Source organism: Choloepus didactylus, chromosome 2, assembly GCF_015220235.1.
Source record: "Choloepus didactylus isolate mChoDid1 chromosome 2, mChoDid1.pri, whole genome shotgun sequence".
NCBI lineage: Eukaryota > Metazoa > Chordata > Mammalia > Pilosa > Megalonychidae > Choloepus > Choloepus didactylus.
The window spans coordinates 31542277-31555744 of NC_051308.1; the positions used below are offsets into that span (position 1 = coordinate 31542277).

Sequence of the window (13468 nt, forward strand, 5' to 3'; positions counted from 1 at the left end):
GAAATTTTATTTACACCTTTGGGTTAAAAAATAAACGTAATCTAATCTTAAGTAAAGCAATATGTAACCAGCTAAATACTTCACTGAGATATTAACAAATTTTAAGGGGTTTGCTAGTAAAAAATGTGCTCTATTTAAAGCTTTAGGGATACTGAACCACCAAATCCTGTAGAAAAGGCAGATACTGCCTTCAGGCAAAAATGCTAGGAAGTGACAGAATGCCTTCTTTACAATTTGCAGCTAGGTTATTGCCTGTGATAAATTGGTAACCATTCATTAACTTTGAGAGCAATAGACAACTGGCAGCCTATTTCATGCCTCAAAGAATTTATGGCAAAACTGATAGGTGACTGAATTCAGAAAATAAAATGGATTCTTGGAAATTGTTACTTTCATGCTTTATTTCTTTTAAATAAACTTGGAGGCAGATACAGGTATTTGACTTAAAGGTCATAATTTTTCACATCAGTGATAAAAGGATTAATGTTTATTAATTGTGTCAATCTATCAATCATCAGTGTATATATGTGAACCAGGCACTTAAGGTATATCCTGATATATGATCCACTCAGGGTCATAAGAAGGAAAATGATGCAAAGCATGCATTAACACCCTAAATTAAAACAGGGTGCACTTAAGAGTTAGGGATTATGTTTGCAGATACTCCTTTACTGGCAACTCCATACTGCCTAACACAATGTTGGTGTCCCCCACCGTTTTTGTCTGATTCTATTTTCTTCTCGTAATCCCTGTTCCCCAAATAGATCTATGCCTAAGGCTTCAACTACTTCACTGTCTCCAAGAAAATCCTCTATCCTGAATTACAGTAATTGTCATATCAGGCTGCACATCAGCATCACCTCAGTCATTTTTAAAACATAACAACCTGGGTCCCTATCCCACATTAATTAAATCAAAATCTCTGTGAGTAGGAAAGACCACAAAACATGGTTTTGTGATCAGTTGTGATGATTAGTTTCCCTAACAGAGAGTCAAGGTTGAGCCACTGCTCTTCTAGATCCATCATTCCAACCATCTCCTGATCATCTCCACCTGAATATCCCACAGTTACCTCAAACTTCTCTCCTATCTGCTACACCTACTTATCCACCAAGACTAAGCTAGAGCATTTTCTCCTCCTCTGCCCTAACTGCCCCCAGAAGCATTAGGCAGTCCTCCTTCTTGGCTTCCACAGTACTCTTTCCATGCCTCCATTAAACCATTTATCACCATTTACTGTAATAGATTGTATATAGCTATTTCTTTCACCAGACTGTTGCAGTTTTTTTCATCTTAGCATCCAAAGCACACACAACTAGGTAGCACCGGGAGTGAGTGATAGCCAAAAGCCAAAGAAGCAAAGCCAAATTTCTGTAACTGCAAGATTGGAAAATTAGGGACACAGCTAAGGAATGACTAACCAGGTAGACACAGGATGGGCATCATGAAGGAAGACACAGGGATGGGGATGGTAAACCCAACACTCATCCTCCAGTACACTAAAATTGACCAGATTGATTTAAGACCCTGAGTTGGAGCAAACAGTCCTGAAAAGCCTACCTCCCTCATATCAAATTTAAGTACTCTTTTTCACCCTCACAGAATTTTAAAGATGGAGCCTTTGTCATCTTTTGCCTAGATTTTTAAAATAGCATCTTAACTCAGGTCCATAATGTCCATCACTTTTCACTTCAAGCTAAGACTGCCTACCAAGTTAACTTTTAAAAGAACAAATCTCTTCCTGTTACTCCTCCATTGGAAAATCTCATGTAGCTCTTACAGAATGAAGTCCAAATTCTCTACTATGGCCTATAAGGCTTTTCTCCTTCTGGCTCTAAGCTATCACTTCAGCTATTCTCCCATCATATAATCAAAACTACATTCATACGCAACCTTTCTCCATCAGTTCACAACTTATTTCCTTTACATAAGCTGTTCTTACAGCAAAAATGCCCAATCCTACCTACCTACCTACAGATCTTACACAAATCAGCTCCAATATTATCTCTTCAGTGAAACTGCTTCTAAATCTACCTGATGGACTCCCCCATTCATTTAGCAGTTCTTTCAAAGAGCTCTTCCAGAGGCACTAGTATGCAACAGTCACTGGCATAAACATTTCTATAGAACTTTGCTCAAACTTGAATTATGACACAATAATGCCATATTTAAAATAGGTGTGATTTTATCACCCCCATCAGACTGTGGGTTTCTTGAAGAGAAGAACCATATTTTCTGGTCCAGCTGTCTTGTTTTTCAGGCTTGGCCAAAAGGGGCTCAGGGTGCCAGGCCATGTCTAGTAAAGACTGCCTTGATGGCAGTTCACAGTTGTAGAAATCCCTGGGTCAGGCTACAGGGACTGATATTGTAATAAAAGCCTGATCCAGAAGTAGAATACAAATAATGAACCAAAAAATGTAGAAGAATCAAAAGGAAAGTACTGATCAGGCAGGTTTCCTAGATGGGAAAGATAGAGATGAAAGTGAGAAACAGGACACGCAGAGATCAAACAGGTACAGAAAAACTGAAGACATCACCAAGACTGCTCATCTATGCATGACTTGGTACACTTAGCTGAAACAAGGACCATAACCTCAGCATAGCAGAACCATTGTACATCCAGTCTACTCATCTTTGTAACCATCTGTTCTAGTTTGCTAATGCTGCAGAATGCAAAACACCAGAGATGGATTGGCTTTTATAAAAAGGGGGTTTATTTGGCTATACAGTTACAGTCTTAAGGCCATCAAGTGTCCAAGGTAGCACATCAGTAATCGGGTACCTTCACTGGAGGATGGCCAATGGTGTCCGGAAAACCTCTGTAGCTGGGAAGGCACGTGGCTGGCGTCTGCTCCAAAGTTCTGGTTTCAAAATGGCTTTCTCCCAGGACGTTCCTCTCTAGCAAGCTTGCTCCTCTTCAAAACGTCACTCACAGCTGCACTGAGTTCCTTCTCTTTGAGTCGGCTCATTTATATGGCTCCACTGATCAAAGCCCACCCTGAATGGGTGGAGCCATGCCTCCATGGGACTATCTCATCAGAGCCATCACCCACAGCTGGGTGGGGGACATTCCAAGCAAATCTAATCAGCACCAAAACCTCTGCCCCACAAGATTGCATCAAAGATAATGGCATTTAGGGGACACAATACATTCAAACTGGCACACCATCCTCAGGTATAACCTAGTGTGAGGAACGTGTGCTGAATTAATAGACACTTTTGCTAATAATGATTATACACATACACACATGATATATAGTCTTATGATTCAGAAAGTAAACAACGGCTAATGGAAACACCAAATTTTAGAGCAGGATATCACAGGAGATCTAATCTAAAACAAGTGACTTGACTTGAAACTATTAATACCTTGTACACAGGCTATGTCAAAAGACTAATTTACCACATATAAGTCACATGCAATACTAACAGCTGAACCTATAATATAAAATCATGAACTCTGGGTATAAATGGTCTTTCATGTAGACTGATGATCAGAAGAAACGATTCTGCAGCAAGAAAAAATAATAACAAGCAGAGATGAAAAAGTTCATAATAACATGCCTAGATCCCTAAAGGCTTTCTAGTCTCTAGTTTCAATCCCATCCCAAGATCCAACATACCCTGCCTTCATTCTATGAGACACCCCTAAATCCTTTTACCATATTCCTCTTTGCCTAAGCTAGCTCAAGCTGGTTTCTATCACTTGCAACCAAAAAATCTTTTACCAAACTTAAGTACCAGATGTGCTTTGCCTCTGCTGCCTTTCTCACATCCAGAATTTCATTGCCAAAAACATGGTACTCCTTTTATAACTCTTATTTTACTTCCTTACTCTTCCTTCCAACCATCAATTCATTCAATTAACATCTATTGAGCTCCTATTAAGCACCAAGCACTGTGCTGGCTGATGGCAATAGAAGGATGAATTAGTCATGGTGTCTGCACTGAAGCTCATAATCTAGAACAGCATTTTTTCAAATTGGGGCTCTTAATCAATTTGTAAAATCAATTAAGGGGATCCCAAGTGGCATTTCTTTAAAATTTGAAACATAAGAAAAAAAATAGAGAACATCACAAGAGGTAGAGATTACTACTGTTTTCTACAACTTTTGTTTCAATTACATGTGTGCATGCAATAGATAATATAGACAGCAATGTAATATGTATTTCTTGCTATTAGTCATAAGCAAGAAAAGTCTGAAAAATCCTAGTGGGTGTCTATTTCCAAATAACCTCACAAACGTAATTTTTATTCATCTCAAATAAGTTCATTAATACTACAAGGAACTACAAAAGCTGTGTTTTAGAGAATCCACTAAGTGCATTAATTAATTAAAAATAATTTTAATTGGCATATCTGTAGTTTGTGTTGATTTTATGTGTCTGAAAACAGTTGTTGATTTTATTCAAGTACATTAAACATTACTTTTGTTTCTACTTTTAATTAGCTAAGCAACTCCTATTCTCTTTGCCTTCCTTAAACAGAACAAAGAAAATTCAAACCAACATGTCAAAATCATTATAAATTCCTAGTATAGTACTAATTATTAAGTTTCTAACTTATTTATATAAAATGCTGACTGGGCTAAACCCTAATCATCATCTGGATAACTATCAGCTACATGCCATGATAAGTTAGCATGGAGAAAAGAGAAGACTCATAAGGCAGAAGACAGTTGTGTTCAAATATTATTAAATATTATTAATTAAATAATATTACACAATGACTCAAAATGGTTAAGGGAACTTCTGAAAAAACATTAATTGAAGAGAATGTGAGAATAATATATCAAGGAAGTATGGGGCATTTTCTAGTATTCCTGTATTTTCCAAGTGAATTTGACTTCATTTCAAGGAAAATGAATTCAAACAAATTTATTATTGAATTTAAAGGCAGCCAATCATTACCAGATTGCAGAAGTCAAGATACTCTTGAGAGTCAACAAGAATATTAATTGAACACCCAGTATAGGCTGCATCCAGGCATTATGCAGTAAACCAGGAATAATGTGAAACATCATGAAATACTGATATATTTAAATCCATCGTAAGAACTTAGAACAATTTTAATGGCAGAAATGATCATATAACAAGTATGTTTCTGAAGAAAAACAGCGATCATACAGAAAGGTACCATATATGGAAAATTCTAAGCAATTTTCCTTTGCTACTTATTCATTCATTCTGTTAGTGAGACACAGGTAACTAACAGTTAAGAAAAAATGTGTGGAAAAAATCCAAATTGAGAAATGTATTCATAAACAAATTTTTTTCTCTGACACAGTGAAAATACTGCCATTATTTGATGTTCACAGTGGTACATACTTCCAGTTCACAAAGCAGGCGTGTTTGTGCTTTCATTCTCATTTATTCTCAATTAATTGTGTGTCTTCCTCATTTTAGGGACAAAAAGATGAAGGCACATCTTTTTTTCTTTTATAAAAGAAGCAAACACATAAACTTAACTATAATTTAATCTTGAAAGTGCAACACAGAGGAAGAGTATCTAATCCACTGTGGGATGGTAGGGAGGGCAAGGAAGGCTTCCAGAAAGAGCTGAGTCTAAAACAAAAAGTAGGCAGTATCCAGGCAAAGGCAGTGGGGGGAGGGAGGAAGCCTGCCATTTTTTGAGTATAGACATGGAAGAAAGAATCAGCCTGTTTGTGTGGAGAGAGCAGGAGAATCACCTTTGAGTAATCCGGTGTAGCTGAAACAAAGATAAAGGCAGAGACTATCAAGAGATGAGCCTGGAGTCAAAGAAAGGGCAGAAATGGAGGGCTATATAAACATACTAAGGATCTTGGACTTCATGCAGGATCCACAGGTAGGTTTAATGTTTGGGAGTGACAGGTTGGTAAAACTTCAGATAAGATCACTCTGGTGGTTAACAGAAGGTAGACTGGTGAATAAAAAGTCAAGAGGCAGCAAAACTACTTTTAAGAGGCTATGGCTGAACTTGAAACGTGAAATCACTGCCCTCCCCTCTACATGGGATCAGACACCCAGGGGAGTGATTCTCCCTGGCAACGTGGAATATGACTCCCGGGGAGGAATGTAGACCCGGCATCGTGGGATGGAGAACATCTTCTTGACCAAAAGGGGGATGTGAAAGGAAATGAAATAAGCTTCAGTGGCAGAGAGATTCCAAAAGGAGCCGAGAGGTCACTCTGGTGGGCACTCTTACACACAATTTAGACAACCCTTTTTAGGTTCTAAAGAATTGGGGTAGCTGGTGGTGGATACCTGAAACTATCAAACTACAACCCAGAACCCATGAATCTCGAAGACAACTGCATAAAAATGTAGCTTATGAGGGCTGACAATGGGATTGGGAAAGCCATAAGGACCACACTCAGCTTTGTCTAGTTTATGGATGGATGAGTAGAAAAACAGGGGAAGGAAACAAACAAACAAAGGTACCCAGTGTTCTTTTTTACTTCAATTGCTCTTTTTCACTTTAATTATTATTCTTGTTATTTTTGTGTGTGTGCTAAGGAAGGTGTCAGGGATTGATTTAGGTGATGAATGTACAACTATGTAACGGTACTGTGAACAATCGAATGTACAATTTGTTTTGTATGACTGCGTGGTATGTGAATATATCTCAATAAAATGAAGATAAAAAAAAAAAAAAAAGAGGCTATGGCTGGTCAGAGAGAAAGCCACAGGAAGCAAGAAGCTGATCATCAAGGGAACCAGGAAGAAAAGGGAGAGACCAGGAGATGCCTAAGCCTGTAGGAGTCAAAATAATACAGGATGGAGAAAGGAGAGGACACTACCACGTGACAGTGGCAGAAGGAAGCCAAGGAAACCCAAGGATTGTCAGCAGCCAGCACAAGAATGCTACAGACTTTGGGGAGAAAGCATCACCTTGCTAATGCCTTGATTTTGGACTTCTAACCTCAAAACTGTGAGCCAATAATTTCCTGTTGTTTAAGCCAACAACAACTACAATAATAATACCAGGTATGGTGAAATGTATATGAAAGCCCTGTAAAACTGTAAAACAAAACAAAACAGAGATCAGAGATCCTTCTATAACCTTTGTGCTGTGCTGGATCCAGGGTCGCTTAGGAATTCTGCCTGCATTTAAGGTATAACGCCACTAGTGGTGACTCTGTCCAGGCCACAGCTGCCTATTCTTGAAAGACTACCCAAAGGACAATCTCAAATGTCCTCTCTTTTCATACTTTGAAAGGCACCTCATCAAGTGACCCACTGAGCCTCAGTTTCTTCATCTGTAAAATGGGGATAATTGTAACTAAATAAGATCATGCATATAAAATCCTGCTGCACATAAGTAAGACTCTCAATAGACGTTTGATTTATTTCTAGCTGTGTCATTAAGAGCATGGCTTTTGGAACCAGACTGCCTGGATTTGAATCCCAGATCCATCACTTATCAGCTGTATGACTTGGGCAAGTTTCCGAACCATTTCTGGCCTCAGTTTCTTTGTCCATAAAATGGGGCTTATAATCACACCTCCCCCCCGGGATTTATGTGTAAAGTACTTAGAACGATGCCTGGCCCTGGGAAAGTGTTCTGTGTTTGCCCTGGGGTGGAACCCTCTCTCGAGAGCAGTCTGAGTCTTGGTCCTGATTGGGCACTGTCCAAGACTGAGGGGCTTGTCAAGGCAATACGCCTTCAGGGCAGTTTTAGCTCCCTGCCTGAGTCATGGACAGAGAAAGCCACAATTCTGAGACTCCCAACACCCTGGTCTCCCAGATTCAGGGCACAGCTAGCAACAGCCTTTGCTCCACCAGGCAGGTGATGGAACCCAATTTGCAAGTGTGAAGCCAGCTGGTGGGAGGATCAAGAGAGTTCATAAGGAACTGTGAGCTCTTTTTAAAAACACTTTAGTCCCTGGCAGGGGGGGTGGGGGGGTGGGGGGGGGTTGTTCTGCTCTCCTCTGTGCATGCTATTGGGAGGCAGCTGAGAAAAGAAAACAGTGTGGAGCTACTGAGCCAATCGCTTTCCTGCTCCTTCCTGCCCCACACATTTGCAGGGGAGGTAGAGGAATCCCATTACTACAGCACCTGACCAGCAGTCAGAAGACCTGTTTTTAGCCCCAGCTCTGTCACTGATGTGCTGCGTGAATTTGAATGAATCCATTCCCTCTCTGGGCTTCAGAGTCTTCCTCTGCCCAAACTGGGACACAACCTTTGCCATTCCTTTCCAGCTAGAGATGTGGAGAGAACAGAGAAACTCCTTGAAACCTCACCTCCTCCTTGAAGCCTTCCATGTTGGATGAACAAAAGGAAGTCCAAAGCCTTCCCTCCTCCCACAACTCTCCCAGGCTTGACATGCAATATTAATTACAGATATATTACTCAAAAAAAAAGAGGCTATGTCTGGGATGAAATCCAGGTGTTCTACTTTGCTAACGCTGCCGGAATGCAAAACACCAGAAATGGATTGGCTTTTATAAAAGAAGGTTTATTTGGTTACATAGTTACAGTCTTAAGGCCATAAAGTGTCCAAGGTAACATCAGCAATTGGGTACCTTCACTAGAGGATGGCCAACAGTGTTTGGAAAACCTCTGTTAGCTGGGAAGGCATGTGCCTGGCGTCTGCTCCAGAGTTCTGGTTTCAAAATGGCTTTCTCCCAGGACATTCCTCTCTAGGCTTCAGCTTCTCTCCAAAATGTCACTCTCAATTGCTCTTGGGGCATTTGTCCTCTCTCAGACTCTCTGGAGCAAAAGTCTGCTTTCAACAGCCATCTCCAAAATGTCTCTGTAAACTGCAGTTCCTCTCTCAGTTCCCGTGCATTCCCCAAAGTGTCTCTCCTGGCTGTCGCCCCTCTTCAAAATGTCACTCTGAGCTGCACTGAGTTCCTTCTGTTTGTCAGCTCATTTATATGGCTCCAGTGATCTAATTTAGACCCACCCTGAATGGGTGGGGTAACACCTCCATGGAAATTATCCAATCAGTCATCACCCACAGTTGGGTGGCGTGCATCTCCATGGAAACACTCAAAGAATTACAATCTAATTAACACTGATAGTCTGTCCACACAAGATTACATCAAAGATAATGGCATTTTGGGGAACATAATACATTCAAACCGGCACAGCAGGTGAGGTAAGGAGGGACTGAATAGTTAAGGAGGTAGTAGGATGAAAAGAAAGAAAATTCAAGAAAATTTTAGTAATACAGTAAAATAGTCTGGACTTGTTGATTGACTAGAATTGGAGAGGAAAGAAAAAGGTCAAGAAGTGGTTCAACATGAGGTAGATAGGGGCATGCAGCATAGTAAGGATTTTGAACTATATTTATATTAACAACAAAAGATGGTAGGAAACAAGAATGGATATCAGGTGACTAGTTAGGAGACTATTATAGAATTCAAGGCAAGAGATTATGGTATGATTGTTCTAACTAGAATGATGACAGTCGAGAAACAGAGCTATACATATATTTGAGAAATATTCCATTGCTAAAATCAAAATGACTTGCTGGCATGTAGACGAAGACAGGCAGAGAGAGAGAAGATGTCAACGATGCCTCCCAGGTTTCTCACAATGGGAAAATGGTGGTACCAATTACTAAGTGGGAAGACAAGTAAATTGAGAAAGGAAGATTGAGAATACAGTGTTTTAGACATGTTAAATTTCAAGTACTTCTGAGATATCCAAGCGGATATCTCAAGTGTTTTAGACATGTTGAATTTCAAATACTTCAGAGATATCAAGCAGACAGTTGAATATAAAGGTCTAGAATTCAAATCAGAAGTCAGTTTCGACTGAAAATATAATTTGGGAAATCACTAGTATATAATTAACTGTGGCCATGGGAGTGGATGAGATCATCAAAAAGATGAGGAAGGGTATGGACCAAAAAGATGGCCAAGGAACAGGTAATGAAAAGATCTAAAATCTAAACTTTAGATGCTAGAGAAGAAATTTAGATACTTTTGAGACATATGAGAAGAGGAAGAGATGGTACAGTAGCCCTAAAAGGAGATGTGAGGGCATTGCCTATGGGAATGAAAAATGGTGCAGCTGCTGTGGAAAACAGCCTGGTGTCTCTCAAAAAGTTAAACAAAGAACCACCATATGACCCAGCAATTCTACTCCTAGGTATATACCCCAAAAAACTGAAAACAGGGATTGAAACAGATACTCATACATCAGTGTTCATATCAGCATTGTTCACAACAGCCAAAAGGTAGAAACAACCTAAGTGCCCTTCAACAGATGAATGGATGAACCAAATGTGGTAAATATATACAACGGAATATTATTCACCCAGAAGAGGAATGAAGTGTTAATATATGCAATGACATGGAAAAAACCTCAAAAACATTATGCTAAGTGAAATAAGCTGGACACAAAAGAACAAATATTGTACAATTCCACTCATGAAATAACTAGAATAAGCAAATTCACAGAGACAGAAAGTAGATTAGAGTTTACTAAGTACAGAGGGGAGAAGAAATGGGGAATTATTGCTTAACAGGTACAGAGTTTTGACTCTGGGTGATAAAGTTTTGGTGATAGATGCTTGTAATGGTAACACAACATTATGAATGTAATAAATACCACTGAATTGTATACTTACAAACATATAAAGGGGCAAATTTTACAGTATAATCATATACATGCTATCACAATAACAATTAGTTTTTAAAAAAGGAGATGTGAGGCTAAAGAAGAGGTACCGTTTGTTTCTGAAAAGAAGGTAACATACAATGTTTAAGTGCTGGTGGGAAAGACTCAGTAGAGAAAGGTTAAAGATACAGAAACGGAGGAGAGGCTCAACAGCACAAATTCCCAAGAAGGGATCCAGCACCTTATGAAGGAAAACACTGGGATCCAGCTCCCGTATGGAGGCACTGGCCTCTCCTCACCAAGATGAAGTCTGTTTAAACAACAATTTGTGGGACTTTGTAGCAGTAGTTGAAGTGGTCTGGGAGCCACAAAATATCCTCTAGATTCTCACAGTTCATCCAGCTAATTTTGTTAAGGCTCGTCTGGACTTACCAACTAAATTGATGATCACTGAAGTACAACCTGTCCCAAGTAGACTTTTTTTTTTTAGGGGATCTGTGAATATTGACTTATTGTTATAAATGTCTTACTTGGTTCTGTATGTATTCTTGAACAAAGATAAGAAAATGGTTTTGTTATATAATCTTTTAAGCTTGATTTAAGGGACCTGAGATTGTCATTTGGTACATCCTTTTGCTTTAAGAAATAATTTCCTCAAAACTAAGGAGCACAAATTACAGGGATAAAATATAAATAAAATAAAAACCTCTCAGCTAAAAAGCTTATTTTTGTTTCCCAGATGCTATATCTTCCTGGTTGGTAATGAAGAGAAGATGGAAAATGCTCAAGGACCAGTTGGTGGCTTCTTGTCAAAATCTGTTTCCTCAGACCTTATGGAAGTAGCAGGAGAGAGAATTCTACCAAATAATTTGGATTCTCTATCTAATGGCTTGAATTGTTGCAGAAAAGATGGACTGGTTCACAAATTTGGTAATAATGACTCAAAGGAGGAAAAATAAACTATAATCACTCTGTAGATGACCAAAACATAATAGCATCATCTACTTCTGGAACTATGCCAAATACAATGCTAATAACTCCTTCTGTGGCATAGGAAATCCAGGCTGATAATAAAACATAAATTAATTATGGACATTCATTACTGAAGGAACAAGTACTGAAAGAACATCTGTCAATAAAGCAAAGATAAGTTGCTATCATTCTATTAAGATAAGATAGAGCCATCATTTGGCAGAATCGGGTTTTCATACCCTCTAGGATGGCTCCTCTTTACCTTGACTAAAACACCCAATATGCCTTTTAAAAAAATTTACATACAATAAAATTCACTTCTTTGGTTTACAAATTCTATGATTTTTAACAAATGCATAGATATAGAACAGTTTCATTACCCAAAGAAAACCCATGTCACCCCTTTATAGTCAATCCCATCTTCTGCCCCCAAAGCCCTGCCAAATGGCCTTTTAGGACACTGTGCTCACATATACTAACAAGGTCCACAGTCCCAGTAATTTAGCTTCAGTCATTAAGTCTCTATACATAGTAGTCTTTTCATCCTCAATTCTGGCTACTGACTACCCAGGATTCAGTATCTCCACATTCCATCACTAGAGCAAATGGGAACTTCTGGATCCCCTGATGACAAACACATGCCATAAACAACCAGGGGTATTGCCATATTTAGCCAATTCCCTTTGCCACCCATGAGAAAGTAGCCAAGGCCTCTCTGCTGTTGACCAACTTCTCTCTACCATCACCACCACCACCTGCCTAACATACAAACCAATAGGGAAAGACTCACCAACTGCATCTTCAATCTGGGTCTTCCTCATCTTCCTACAAGTTTCATTGGTTGGGAAAAGTTCTGAATTATTGTAAATTTCACTATCTTGTAGTCCAGGCTTGATTTAATATATAAATACAAGCTAAAGGAATTAAGAAAAATGGTTGATTCTAGGTTAGGGAAAGAAGATACAGATAATCTTTTTTTTTTTTTAAGAATTTTTATTTAGATTGATATTAAATGTTTGGAAAAGGATAAAGGTGATGGTAGAATACCCTGATTATAATTAATGACACTGAAATATGTTTCTGAAGGTGGATGAAAGGCAAATTTTAGGTTGTGTATATTACTAGAAGGAAAGCTAGAGTTTAAAACATGGAACTGTATATAACATAGTGGACCCTGTGCTGGATGATATCTATGGTGAATAGTACAAATATAAGAAGGTTCTTTCATGAACTATAATATACATATGTCACTAGTACAAATTGTTAATAATAGGGTGTAATGGGAAAATACATCTAATGTAAACTATGGACTATATTAGTAATATTTTAGTATTCTTTAAATGTAAATAAATCCAGAGCACAGAATTATATTAGTGGTAATATAGTGCTGGGTAGGATAGGTCAGAAAAGTGACTGCTAAGAGATATGGACTTTTTTCTTTTTTGGAGCAATGAAAATGTTCTAAAATTTATTGTGGTGAGGAATGCACAACTCTGTGATTCTAAGACACTGACTACACACCTTGAATGGATCACACGGTATGTGAACACATCTCAACAAAAGTGCTTTAAAAATACCCACAATGAAGTAACCATTCATGCCACTAGAGTAACACTAGGTACTACCTAGCCAGGAGGCAGACACTAGGGTGGCTAATATTTTTAAAAATAACAATTCTTGGAGAGGATGTGGAAACCATATAAAGCGCTCCTCTTCCTCTTGTTTGTTTGGATCATTGACTTCCACTCAACTTTATTTCTTTATGGTTCATGTTAGAGCATATATCAGAACTTCATTCTATTTATGACTGAATAATATTCCATTATATGTATATACCACAGTTTCTTTATATATTCTTTATATATTGTGAATGGGAATGTAAAATGTATTCCATTATATGTATATACCACAGTTTCTTTATATATTCTTTATATATTGTGAA

At 38.5% G+C, this 13468-nt stretch overlaps 1 protein-coding gene across 1 annotated transcript in view; it reads right to left on the reverse strand.

The window, feature by feature from the left end:
- SMYD3 (SET and MYND domain containing 3) overlaps positions 1–13468 on the reverse strand; it is an 839570-nt gene that overhangs the window by 747699 nt on the left and 78403 nt on the right. The window lies entirely within an intron of this gene.